Source organism: Bos javanicus, chromosome 23 (assembly GCF_032452875.1).
Source record: "Bos javanicus breed banteng chromosome 23, ARS-OSU_banteng_1.0, whole genome shotgun sequence".
NCBI lineage: Eukaryota > Metazoa > Chordata > Mammalia > Artiodactyla > Bovidae > Bos > Bos javanicus.
In genome coordinates, this window is record NC_083890.1 from 42,827,197 (window position 1) to 42,839,814 (window position 12,618).

Consider the following 12,618-nt stretch of genomic DNA (forward strand, 5'->3'; position numbering starts at 1 on the left):
ATCTCCTCCCGTGGACACACCGAATCTATAGCTACACATGGAAAATTCCCAGTGAGAAAACCCAGATACAGCTGAGTGACCCCTACACATGAGGTGAATGAGAAAATCCCCACATCAAAACAGGTGGAAAGGCTCAGACACACTCTTGCCTTAAACCCCACCTTTGGCACAGCAGCATACAATCCATGGGAGTGAGGGGACTCACAACTCCAAACTCTTTCCAAGGAGCAAAAGACCCAACATCCAGCACCCCCAGTTTGGAGACTCCCACTTGAAGGTGTGGGTACTAAGTCACTTCAGTCGTGTCCAACTCTTTGTGACGCCATGGACGGTAGCCCCCCAGGCTCCTCCGTCCATGGGATTCTCCAGGCAAGAATACTGGAGTGGGTTGCCATTCTTCTTCCAGGGCATCTTCCCAACTCAGGGAATTGAGTCTCCTCGTTGCATTGGGTCTCCTGCATTGCAGGCAAATTCTTTATGATCTGAGCTACCAGGGAAACCCACTTGAGGGATGGGCCCCCAAAGAACCTTGCTCTGAAAGTCAGTGAGGCTTTGTGTCCATGAGACTCACAAAATAGTTAACAAAGAAATAGTTCAGCACCACTAGATTGGTCTTACTTGAAATGTTAACGGGGAGTCTTCAAGCTGAAACAGGTGGATGCTAATTAGTATCAGGAAAACATATGAAAGTATAAATCCCACTGGTAAAAAAAAATATGGTTAAATTTGGAATACTCGCATGTTGTAACGGTGGTGGCTAAATCACTTATAAATCTAGTATGAAGGTTAAAAGACAAAATTATTAAAAACAACTGTACAATAATTTGTTAATGGTTACACAATGGTTATTTATTTAAAATAACTATGATAATGTGTTATGAATTACGACATCAAAAACATAAAATTGGGAGGGAAGGGTAAAAATGTAGAGTTTTAATATGCATTTGAAGTTAGGTTATCATCAGCCTAAAAGAGACTGTAATAAACATAAGGTGTTTTATGTAAGCTTCATGGTAACCAACCACAAAGCAAAACTTATAGTAGATACACAAAAGGAGAAAGGAATATAAGAAAACCACTACAGAACGTCCTCAATCACAAACAGAGAGCAAGAGAAGAGGAAAGGAATGAGGGAATTACAAAGCAACCCCAAAACGATGACCACAATGGCAACTAGTACATGTCTATCAATAATTACTCTGAGGGTCATTGACATTTTCATAAAAATGAAAATGAAAAAGCGAGGACAGCCAGGCGAATCAGCCAAAGTAGATGTTAAGCCCAGACCATTACAGAGTGATAAAGAAGTCAATCCAACAAGAGGATATAAATATTTGTGAATATTTATGCACCCAACGGGCTTCCCCGGTAGCTCAGTAGTAAAGAATCTGCCTGCAATGCAGGAGCCAGAGAAGATGCAGGTTCAATCCCTGGCCAGGAAGATCCTCTAGAGGAGGACATGGCAATCTACTCCAGTATTCTTGCCTGGAGAATTCTATGGACAGAGGAGCCTGGCAGGGTACAGTCCATGGGGTCCCAAAGAGCCAGACACGACTGAAGCAACTTAGCACGTGCACACACACACACACGCATGCACGCACGCATGCATCCAACATTGCTGCTGTGGTTGTTTAGTCGCTAAGTTGTGTCTGACTCTTTTGTGACTCCATGGACTGTAGCCCGCCAGGCTCCTCTGTTCATGGGATTTTCCAGGCAAGAATACTGTAGTGGGTTGCCATTTCCTTCTCCAATGCACCCAACATAAGAGCACCTAAATGTATAAAGCAAATATTAATAGACCTGAAAAGTGAAGCAGACAGTAATACAATAACTGAAAGGTGGGAGCAAGGGCATTTAATGCTCTTCTCTGAGCAGCTGGGGGATAAAACCCCCACTTTCAACAGAGCAGCCACAGCAGGACTTCTCACAGTGGCTCCTACAGAAAAGGTGCAGGGGCGGGGTCCCGGGGTCCCTGCAGGCGCACAGCCAGAGTTCTTAAGGCTGGAAAGAATCTTAGATGTCAGTGGGCTCAACTCTCTCATCTCGTGGTTGTGGTACCTGGAGAGATGAAAGGACTTATCCAAGGTTACACAGCGAATGCTCATGTTTCCCCTAATTCAAGGGGAGCCTCCTTATACACATGCCCTAAGGGGCTGATACGGGCTGCAACGCAAGGACCACTGGAGGGCTCTGTTTGTATAGAAAAATGGAAGAGACATAGGAGGAAAAGGCACAAAGATGGGCAGAGAGTAGGAAACGAACGGTCCAGGCACCTAAGGCTGCAGAGACCTCTCTCCAGACAGGGAAGGCTTGGGGTTGTCACCGGTGATGCTGCGTGGGGACGAGGCTCTCTGCACTGAGGCTGGCAAGTGCGGGGTGACCCATCCACAGACGGGGCCCAGGACGGCTCTGTGTGGCTGAGACCAGACAGACCTGCACCGTCCACAGTTGCACAGGCTCCTCGGGACACATTGACCAGAGGAAATGAGAAGCAGAGAGCACAGGACTGTGAGCAAAACCCTTCTGCGTTCTTCTCAGGGATCACAGAGCTCTTCCCCTCTTGGGGTTGGCACCCCAGGTGAGCCCTCGCCTCTGCTGTGAGGTAGGGACTCCACAGCAGCAAAGTGGAGTGCTTCCTCTGGCAGGATACCGTCTCTGGAACCAGTGGGCTGCCTGGGTGCTGATGGCATCCTTGCTGGGAGGATGCACAGCTCCGGACAGAGAAACAGTGCGGGAAGGTGGTCCCTTAAAGCCACACAAGGGAGCTCACAAGGGAACCCCATTTCCAGTCTTGGGGCTCAAGTGTGGGATGCAGCCGAGCAAGACCCAGTTCCTCTCCATCATGTGAACATTCTACACGACTGTTCGTCCTAAGCTTTCCTGTGCATTGATAAGCAGAAGCACCCCCTCCTGTGTCCAGGCTCATCTTTCCTTTTTAAAACTCTCCCCTTAGCCTCGCGTGCTCCTCATTCAGCCTCACAATAGCCCTGGCAATAACAAGGTGCCAGCGGGGAAGAGCTACGGTTTAATAAAGCCGGGGCCCAGCGGCTGCCGCTCCCCACACTTAGCGCTCTAATAAAGCCCTTTCGCCGTTGCAGCCTGCAGTTGCTACCCCAGCGTCTGAAACAGAAAGGATGCTTTCTTTATACTCAGGACACGGTTGAGAGCAGGCATGGATTTCAACCACCCTGGGTGGGGAAGGGAATCAGGTGCAGGTAGCTCCCAACCTAATCAGGTGACAGGAATTTCCGGGAGTTGTGAAGCTTCTAGAAGTTTCTAGCGTGGTTCCCATCCCCTCTAGATGCAGTGGGATGCATCACTACCTGTACGCATGAAGCTAACTTGTTTCCTTGACTTTCTTTTTGCATAGAGAAACGATCTTTTCACTCTCCCCTCTGAAATCATGTAGTGGACTGGAAAAGAGCCCCTCAGAGGCAGTTCTTTCTGCAAATCCCACCCTTTCATGGCACTTTATAGAACGCGAGCCAAGGGCTTTCATCACCCTTGCATATTTACTCAGTGAGTCGCTTGTGCTGTTACTGTGTGTTTTTATAAAGTGTTTTTTGTGCTGTTTTTATAAACTGTTACTTTTTTTAATTACAAAGCCATTCAACACATTGGCTAAAAATGCAAGCATTCATGAAACATGTGAGTTAGAGACCGAAAGACCCCTATTAATGGTACCCTCTGGAGATCTGGGTGATGTGAGGGGGTTTTGATTTGAATTTTTCACCTTCGTTACGGGGAAAACAAAAGGATGGCTGGTCGGAAGGGAGACCAGCTGGAAGCTCACAAGAATCAGGTAAGTCTCCTTAGCATGCCAGGCTGAGCCTCTTTCCCCGCAGGCGGGGGTGCTCTGACTTCTGTAACTACTTTCTGCCCACAGATCATACCTGCCTTCAGCTGGCAGGGCTCCTCTAGTCTTGGCTATGTGAAGGAAGGGTCAGTGTAGGGTCAGGGTACGTGCTGAAATGGGAGTGCTCTGGGCTGGACTGTGCTGTGCAGAGTGCTGCGCTCAGTCATTCAGTTGTGTCTGACTCTGCGACCCCACGGACTGTAACCCCACCAGGCTTCTCCATCCATGGGATTTTCCAAGCAAGAATACTGGAGCAGATTGCCAGTTCCTTCTCCAGGGGATCTTCCTGACCCAGGGATCGAACCCACGTCTCTTGCGTCTCCCGCATTGGCAGGCAGATTCTTTACCACTAATGCCACCTGGGAGGCCCCAGGACTGAACTGTATCCCCACCCCATGCTGAGTTCACTTGTTGAAGCCCTAACACGGGGTGACTATTTGGAGCTATGGCCTTCGTGGAAGGAATAAAGGCTCAGGAGGCCATGTGCATGGTGCTTAGATCTGATTGAACTGATGGCCTTATAAGCAGAGACACCGGAGCACTCTCTCTGTCTGCCCTTTGGTTCCCCTGGGGAGTGGGCAGTCAGCTGCAAGCCAGGAAGTGAACTTTTACCAGACCCTGACCACACTGGCCCCCTGATCTCAGATCCCCAGCTCCAGATCTATGAGAAAATAAATGTCTGTTGTTTAAGATTTAAGCCACACAGTTCACGATTTTCCATTAGGGCAGCTCGAGCTGATGCAGACAGAGGGAGGGAAGCAGGACACCCAGCCTCGCTGTTCCCCCATCTCAGCCCCTGCCCGACGTTGCTGTTCTCTCATTTCTTTCCCTGCTGCCAGCTCGGGGACTCTGAAAACGGGATCGGTGGGTAGGAGTGTCGTCTTACATACCTGCATGTGTCTGGACTTGGCCTCCCTTCTCCCAGTGGGACCTTCTACTTCTGTCTGTACTTCAGTCCAGGTCCCCAAAGGTCCCCATGTACCGGTAAACTTGCCAGACTATAATGGGGAGAAAGCCTTGGGGCACCCTCTACACACCTTTGAATCACATTCTCCATGTGTTTCTTGCTCTCAGCCGGCTTAGCTCAGATATAAATTCACTCAACAAAGCTGGTGCCCCTGATGGCCTTGGTTTAGAGGTTTAAAAGTTCTCTTCCACTTTTGAAAGTTCCAACCTTGCTCCAAGCCTTCATCATTGAATTATTAATTATTTAGTGTCTCCTGCTCCTTCTTGGGAGAAGGCAATGGCACCCCACTGCAGTACTATTGCCTGGAGAATCCCATGGATGGAGGAGCCTGGTAGGCTGCAGTCCATGGGGTCGCTACAGTCAGACACGACTGAGCGACTTCACTTTCACTTTTCACTTTCATGCATTGGAGAAGGAAATGGCAACCCACTCCAGTGTTCTTGCCTGGAGAATCCCAGGGACAGGAAGTCTGGTGGGCTGCTGTCTATGGGGTCACACAGAGTCGGACACGACTGAAGCAATGCAGCAGCAGCTCCTTCTTGACTGCACCCCACACCCCAGACCTGCTGGTGGACTCAGGTTGGCGTCACCAACATCGGCTCACAGAGATCCTGCCACCAGCTCCTCCTGCAGCATGAAGTCCACATGTAATTCAAAAAATGAAATCAACGAAAACCCGGGAGGCACATGGAGCCGAAACAAAGATTTCTAGCTTTTGCTGCCAATCTTTAGCAAACATGTCTCCAAAACCACACATCAGGGTGTGTTCCAGGATGCAGGGGTTTTTTTGAAGTGGCTGTGAGAGGGGAGAAGGGAAGCTCAAGGAAGCTGAGGGGCAGAAGGGACCCAGAATCAGTGCTTCTCGGGCTTTTCTTGATGACCTAGGAGTATGTGCATCTACTCACACACACAGGCACATTTGAAACGGCTGTTTCACAGAACACTAACTGCCTTTATTGCCTGAGATGCACTCTAATGTTATGTAGTCGAATCTTGTCGATTTTTCCAAAAATTTTGGCTGAGAACTAACCTGATGTGATGGTTAATAGTAGCTGTCAACTTGACTGGGCTCAGGGATGCCCAGAGGGCTGGTAAAATATTATTCCGGTTTGTGTCTGTGAGCATATCTCCCGCGTGAGTGGGTAGACTGAGGAGACCAGATGGCCTTGCCAATTTGTGTGGGCTTCACCCAACCTCCCCAGGTGGCTCAGCAGTAAAGAATCCACCTGCAGTGCAGGAGACGCAGGAGACGCAGATTCCATCCCTGGGTCAGGAAGATCCCCTGGAGAAGGAAATGGCAACCCACTCCAGTATTCTTGCCTAGAGAATCCCATGGACAGAGGAGCCTGGTAGGCTACAGTTCACGGGGTTGCAAAGAGTTAGAACACGACTGAGCGTGCACGCACAGGTTAGCATTTGCAAGGATTCGGAGAAGAATCGGTGTTTACGTTTTAGGGACATACTTTGGTTAGACAGAGCTCAGCAGAGTACTTCAGACCCATGTCTTTTGAGTCAGAGGCGCCTCTGAGTTCAAGTCTCAGCTTTGCCCTTGAAGCAGCGGCATGGGCTCAGATGGGCCCTTTAACATCTGTGTGTCACGTGGACAATGAGACTTTGCTCACAAGGTTCTCATGAGAATTTTGAAAGATGAAGGGCTTAGCACAGTTCCCCCAAGACAGTCTACTCCCAGTGAAAGAAGTATTGTTATTAATGGGGAAGCAGCTTGTCATGTGCTTCCTCTGGAGGCTCTGAGTGCTGCTCCTCCTGCTTCGCTGGAAGCCAGTCAGCCCCAGCCCAGGCTGGGCAGTCAAGTCTGCCTCTGGGATTGCGGGCAGGGGGATGTTTATTAATAATAGTAAATGAAGCATCATTCATCTCAGCTGCTAAGCATGGCCATCCAAAATGCTCATTTGCTTGTCTTAAACCCTAACTGCCGCTCTGCCACTTCGTGTCATTTCCAGCTATACAATCTTGTATATGACCACAGAATGGCCATCGGGCGGCTGAGATCTAATCTTTCTCAGATGCTGATGTATTATATTAGCGTATACCAGGCGTTCCGTCTTTCTGAATCGGTTCTTATAATAATGGGAATGATAATACCTGCGCGCCGTATCTCACACACAGGTTGAGAGGCGTGAGTACATTTAAAAACGCAGGAAGAGGCTTTGAACCCCTCGCAGACAGGCATATTATCAATACAAAGGTTTTACTATTTATTACGACTGTCTATCTTTCCTGGGTATTCCATTGTGAAGATTTGTGGATGGCACTTCATCTTTTTTTTTTTCTTCTTCTTCTTCCTTTTTAAAGGATAAAATTCATTTCTAACTACCTTTTGAAAGCCAATTTATGCTTTGGCCATTTGATTAATAGGAGTGAGGAAAACCAGCTCCCCTATCAAAGCGCTTTTGAATAATTCAATGCTCGATATTAAAAGAGGACGGCGCTGCCTGACACGGTTTACTCTCTACTTTGTGGGGGGAATACGAGCTGCCCCTCCACCCAGATGCATGCCTGGACCCAGGCAGCTCCCTTGTGTACCTCAAGCCCTGTTTCCTGCCTGGGGTCCAAGTCACAGACCCCAAGGAAGGGATATCTTTCTCTAGCTAGTCCACCCACGAGGGAGCACAAGGTTCACTGTATAGACTAGCTGAGGCTAGCTTCTCTTTGGGAAGATACAAGGCCAGGCACTGTCCCCACACAGACGTGACCACAAGTCCCTGGTAGACACCCGGCTGGAGCTGACCCTTTGGACCACAGAGCTCCTGCCCACAGGTGCCGACAGGTGCAGTAGCCCCCAGGGAAAGAGGACTAAGCCGCTGTCCTCTTTGCCTTAGGTAGGGCACAGCCTGCACTGGGAAATTCAGTCTTTGGTGTTCTATCTCAATGCCTGTTGCGCAGATTAAATGAGAGATGTGTGTACATTACCGGCCACATGACAGCAGTGCTCAAAACGCACTAACCATCACCCCCTCCCCTCTGCTACTCCGGTTCCTCTTTCACCCTTTCCACGCCAGCCCCTGTGCCCCTAGTCTGCCTTCCTCCTCCTGTTCTTCCTCCTCCCCTCTCCTTCCCAAACCCAGGCTTCTGGAAGGTTCACATAGACTCCAACTGCATCCCACATCTGTGATGATCTCCTTGCCTCCGTATTCTAATTCGCTTCATCCTCCCTTAGTTTTCTGGCTTTCTTCCTGGTTTATCAACTTCCTCTGGTTTTAAGGGCATGACGAATGAAAGTGCACGTGATGGGAGTTTTGTGGGGTTTTTTTTCTCCTTTTATTCTAAGTGCTTTAAAGGCAAAGGCCCCTGTGTATTCAGTGTATTTTCCCCAAAGGATGCTGGAGGTCTCCAAAGCCATACATATGGTGATGGGAGGTAACGGTGCCACGAGGCACTCTGTGGCCTGGGGGACCCCGAGTCCAGCTGGGCCATCCTCGAAGCCAGTGGTGAGGTTCTGACAGCACTAACCCAACTCAGAAACAGGATGGTTAGTGCTGGTATTCACAACGGCTGAAATCTTCAAGATGTAATGTTTTGAGGAATATCTAAAATATCTACTCTTGTAATTGAGTCCGTCTGTGTTAAACATTGTCATGGAGGTGTCTTATTTTCCAGTTGAAATAATTTATCAGTTTTACTGTGACTTCATTGATCAGACTGTAGCGACTGAGGGAGGGACAATTCAGTTCAACTAACAATCACCTGTTTCATTAAGGACAAACTTGTCATCTTTTTCTCAGCTGTCTTACCAGCATCTAGAGGGATGCTGAGTACCCAATAGTGTCTCTGCTGGTAGGATAAATGACTGAGTGAAGGAGTGAGTAATAACATGTTCATCGTGGTGCCAAACACCCTTGCTTACCAAAAGGGGGAGGCCACGTAACGCACACCGACCATCTGTTATGAGAGCAGTTGTGAGTGTGTTTGTGTAGAGTCTTAAGAGAACAAGAACTCTGAACAGTAAATTGAGTGGCTGAGTGGAGAGGTGGAGGCAGGCTAAATAGGCCATCTTTTCAGGTCACGCATAAAAATTTTAACTGGAAGAAAAACATTTTAATTGGGAGGATCAATTATTCATAACATTATTCTCAAAATACAGTTAAAAGCCAAAGAACTAGCCATGTGCCGAGCCGTGTGATGGGAAAGCAGAGGCAGCTCCTTGTGTGTGGGCATCCCACGTGGAGGGCAGTCTCCTGGCCGGGAAAAGGCCACCCAGAGTGGACACGCGGGCCACACCACCACTCCGCCTTTATAACTCCTCAATCCAAACCATGAAAAGACTTCAGGCACCAGCTTTGTTAACCCAATGCATATGGTGGCTGGATTTTCTTTAATTTTTTTTTTTTCTTGTCCACGGTAACTCAAAGGATCAGAACCCCTTCAGGATAATAAGAAGGAAATTACCCGACATCCCCCCCGGACCTGTTTCAGGAAGAGGGATCCCTTCCAGGGCCCGAAACTGGGCTCTTGTCTAACGCTCGGAAATGAATTGTCTGAGGAGACACATGTGCTGCCAAAGCAAGAGATTTTATTGGGAAAGGGCACCCGGGTGGAGAGCAGGAGGGTAAGGGAACCGAGGAGAACTGCTCTGCCACATGGCTCACAGTCTCGGGTTTTATGGTGATGGGATTAGTTTCCAGGTGGTCTTTGGCCAATCATCCTAATTCAGAGTCTTTCCTGGTGGTGCACGCATCGCTCAGCCAGGATGGGATGCTAGCGAGAGGGCTTCTGGGAAACGGATGGACATGCGGTGTCTGCTTTAGCCCTTTCCCCAACTCTTCCGGTTGGTGGAGGCTTATTAGTTCCGTGTTCCTTATCAGGATCTCCTGTCATAAAACAACTCATGCAAATGGTTACTATGGCGCCTGGCCAGGGCGGGCGGTTTCAGTCAGTGTGCTTCTCCTAACAGACCTGCTGAATTAGAATATCTAGAGGTGGGGATTGGAAATCCACATGAGAAAACCCAAGTGCCCTCGATGAGTTTTTCCCCCCCCTAGAACTGACCTTAGATTCTAGATTTTACAAAAAAGTGAACAGAGAGTACTAAGTTTCCGTAGCACCCTCTGCCCACAGCTTCCCCTAGTATGAACACCTTAGACTGGTTGTTGTTACTGTTCGATCATTAAGTCGGGTCTGACTTTTTGACCCCATGGACTGCAGCACGCCAGACTTCCTGTCCTTCACTGTCTCCCAGAGTTTGCTCAAATTCAGGTCCATTGAGTCAATGATGCCATCCGACCACTTCATCCTCTCCTGCCCACTTCTCCTCCTGCCTTCCATCTTTCCCAGCATCAGGGTCTTTCTCAGTGAGTTGGCTCTTCACATTAAGTGGCCAAAGTATTGGAGCTTCAGCTTCAGCCTCAGTCCTTCCAATGAATATTCAGGGTTGATTTCCTTTAGGATGGACTGGTTTGATCTCCTTGAAGTCAAAGGGACTCTTAAGAGTCTTCTCCAGTGAGTTTTTTTTAGAATTGACCTTATGTTTTAGATTTTACAGAAAAAGTGAACAGAGACTACTGTTTCCATAGCATTCTCTGCCCGCGGTTTCTCCTAGTACTAACACCTTACATTACTATGGTGCATTTATTATAATTGATGAACCAATACAGAGACATTATTATTAACTCAAGCTCATAGTTTATTCAGATTTCCTTAGTTTCTACCTAATGTCCTGTTTCTGCTCTAGGATGCCATATTACATTCCCTCAATGATTTTTTGTTTTTATTAATTTTTAATTACAAAGAAAATTTATGAATATATTCTCTTATTAAAAGTTAACTATTACTGATGAAAAATCCCTTTAGCCACCCCCAGAGGCAAAAAAATGTCAAAAGTTTAGAGTCTATCCCTGTGGTCATTGTTCTGTGTGTTCATATCCATAGAGAAATGTCTCAACGGATAGAGTATTCCTTCGCATTTCTAAAACATAAGTTAAATCGTTTTGTTCTGCACATGTTATTCAGCTTCTCCCTTTGTTAACTCAGATAGTTACTGATGGTTTTATGCAATGAAACCTGCTGCTGCTGCTAAGTCGCTTCAGTCGTGTCCAACTCTGTGCGACCCCATAGATGGCAACCCACCAGGCTCCCCCATCCCTGGGATTCTCCAGGCAAGAACACTAGAGTGGGTTGCCATTTCTTTCTCCAATGCATGAAAGTGAAAAGTGAAAGTGAAGTTGCTCAGTCATGTCTGACTCTTAGCGACCCCATGGACCGCAGCCCACCAGGCTCCTCCGTCCATGGGATTTTCCAGGCAAGAGTACTGGAGTGGGATGCCATTGCCTTCTCCGGCAATGAAACCTACCAGATGCTTTTACAGTGAGGTTAAATATCCATAGCTTGAATATGCTATATTTTATTCGTGAAGATTTACTGATAAGGGCATTACCTTATTTTATTTGTGAGGACTTACTGATAAACCTTTACACTGTTTAGACTATTTTTTTTTTGCTTCACTACTATGAATTTGCAAAGAATACATCCCTGTGCATATGTGGGGCTGTTTCTCTCAGGCCCTGTATTCATTCATAGGGGCTGCTATAACAACAACAACAAAACCAGAAACCGAGTGGCTTAAAAAACTGAACCTTATTGTCCCTGGAGGTTAGAAGTCCAAGATGAAGTTGTTGGCCATGTTCCCCCTGACAGCGCCAGGAAAGACCTTTCCCAGGCCTCTCCTAGACTCCACGTGGCCTCCCCCGTGTGTGTCTCTGTGTCTACACTTTTATAAGACCACCAATCATGTTGGATTGGGGTATGACCTCATCTTAACTAATCACATCCACAATCACCCTATTTACAAAAAAGGTTACTTCTGAGGGACTGGGCAGGGGAGTGAGGACGCCACCATAAGAATATTAAGTGGACACAGCAACCCTGTTGGTAAAGCATGTCTTTGAGCATGTGCTAAAATACACGTGCATTTAAATATTAGTAAACGATATGCGTGTGCAGTTGTACACCTGTGCCTTATAGAACCTCCTTAGTCCAGCTCCCCAGGAAACAGACACCCAGGCTCTGAGCTGTGCACACTTGGATGTTAGTGGAGAGAGGAGGTGAGCTCCATGCAATTGCCAGCAAGGGCTCAGCGGGTCCCTGGAGTTCAGGGTTGGATGGCCACTCAGTGCTGCCTAGAACTGAGGCAAGGGGCTGGGCTCTCTACCCCCACGTTGACCAGTCACCGGACACAGGTTGCCCAGGTTGGGCAAGGCAGCTCCCCTGGGCCAAGGGCAATCCCCTAGGTGTTGCTCAGCCATGAGTCTTTGGCAGTCACTCTTCCTGCCAGCTGGGGAACCAGCTAGAAAGGGCATCTAGGCTGTGCTCCACAGCACCTTCCTCAAACACAGACTCTCAACAAGACATTTAAAAGGATGGTGTACAGTCAAACTCAAACAGAAGTTACCATACTTTGCCTGATACTGAATGAGGCTGGTCGATCCCCCGAGATACACAGAATCTACCTTCTAGACCATGGCTGGGCCATAGAGAATATGCATTTTATTTATTTATTTATTGTTTACCATGGGCCATTTTTAAAATCTTCATTGAACTTATTACAACATTGTTTCTGTTTTATATTTTGGGTTTTTTGGCCACAAAGCACGTAGGATCTTAACTCCCCAACCAGGGATCAAGCCCACACCTCCTGCCTTCAAAGGTGAAGTCTTAACCACCTGACTGCCAGGGAAGCCTGGAGAACATGCATTTTAAATTTTTAGCAGAAACTGCCAACGGTCTCTGGCTACACAACATTATACTCCCATCAGGAGTATTTCATTATCTCATATTCTTA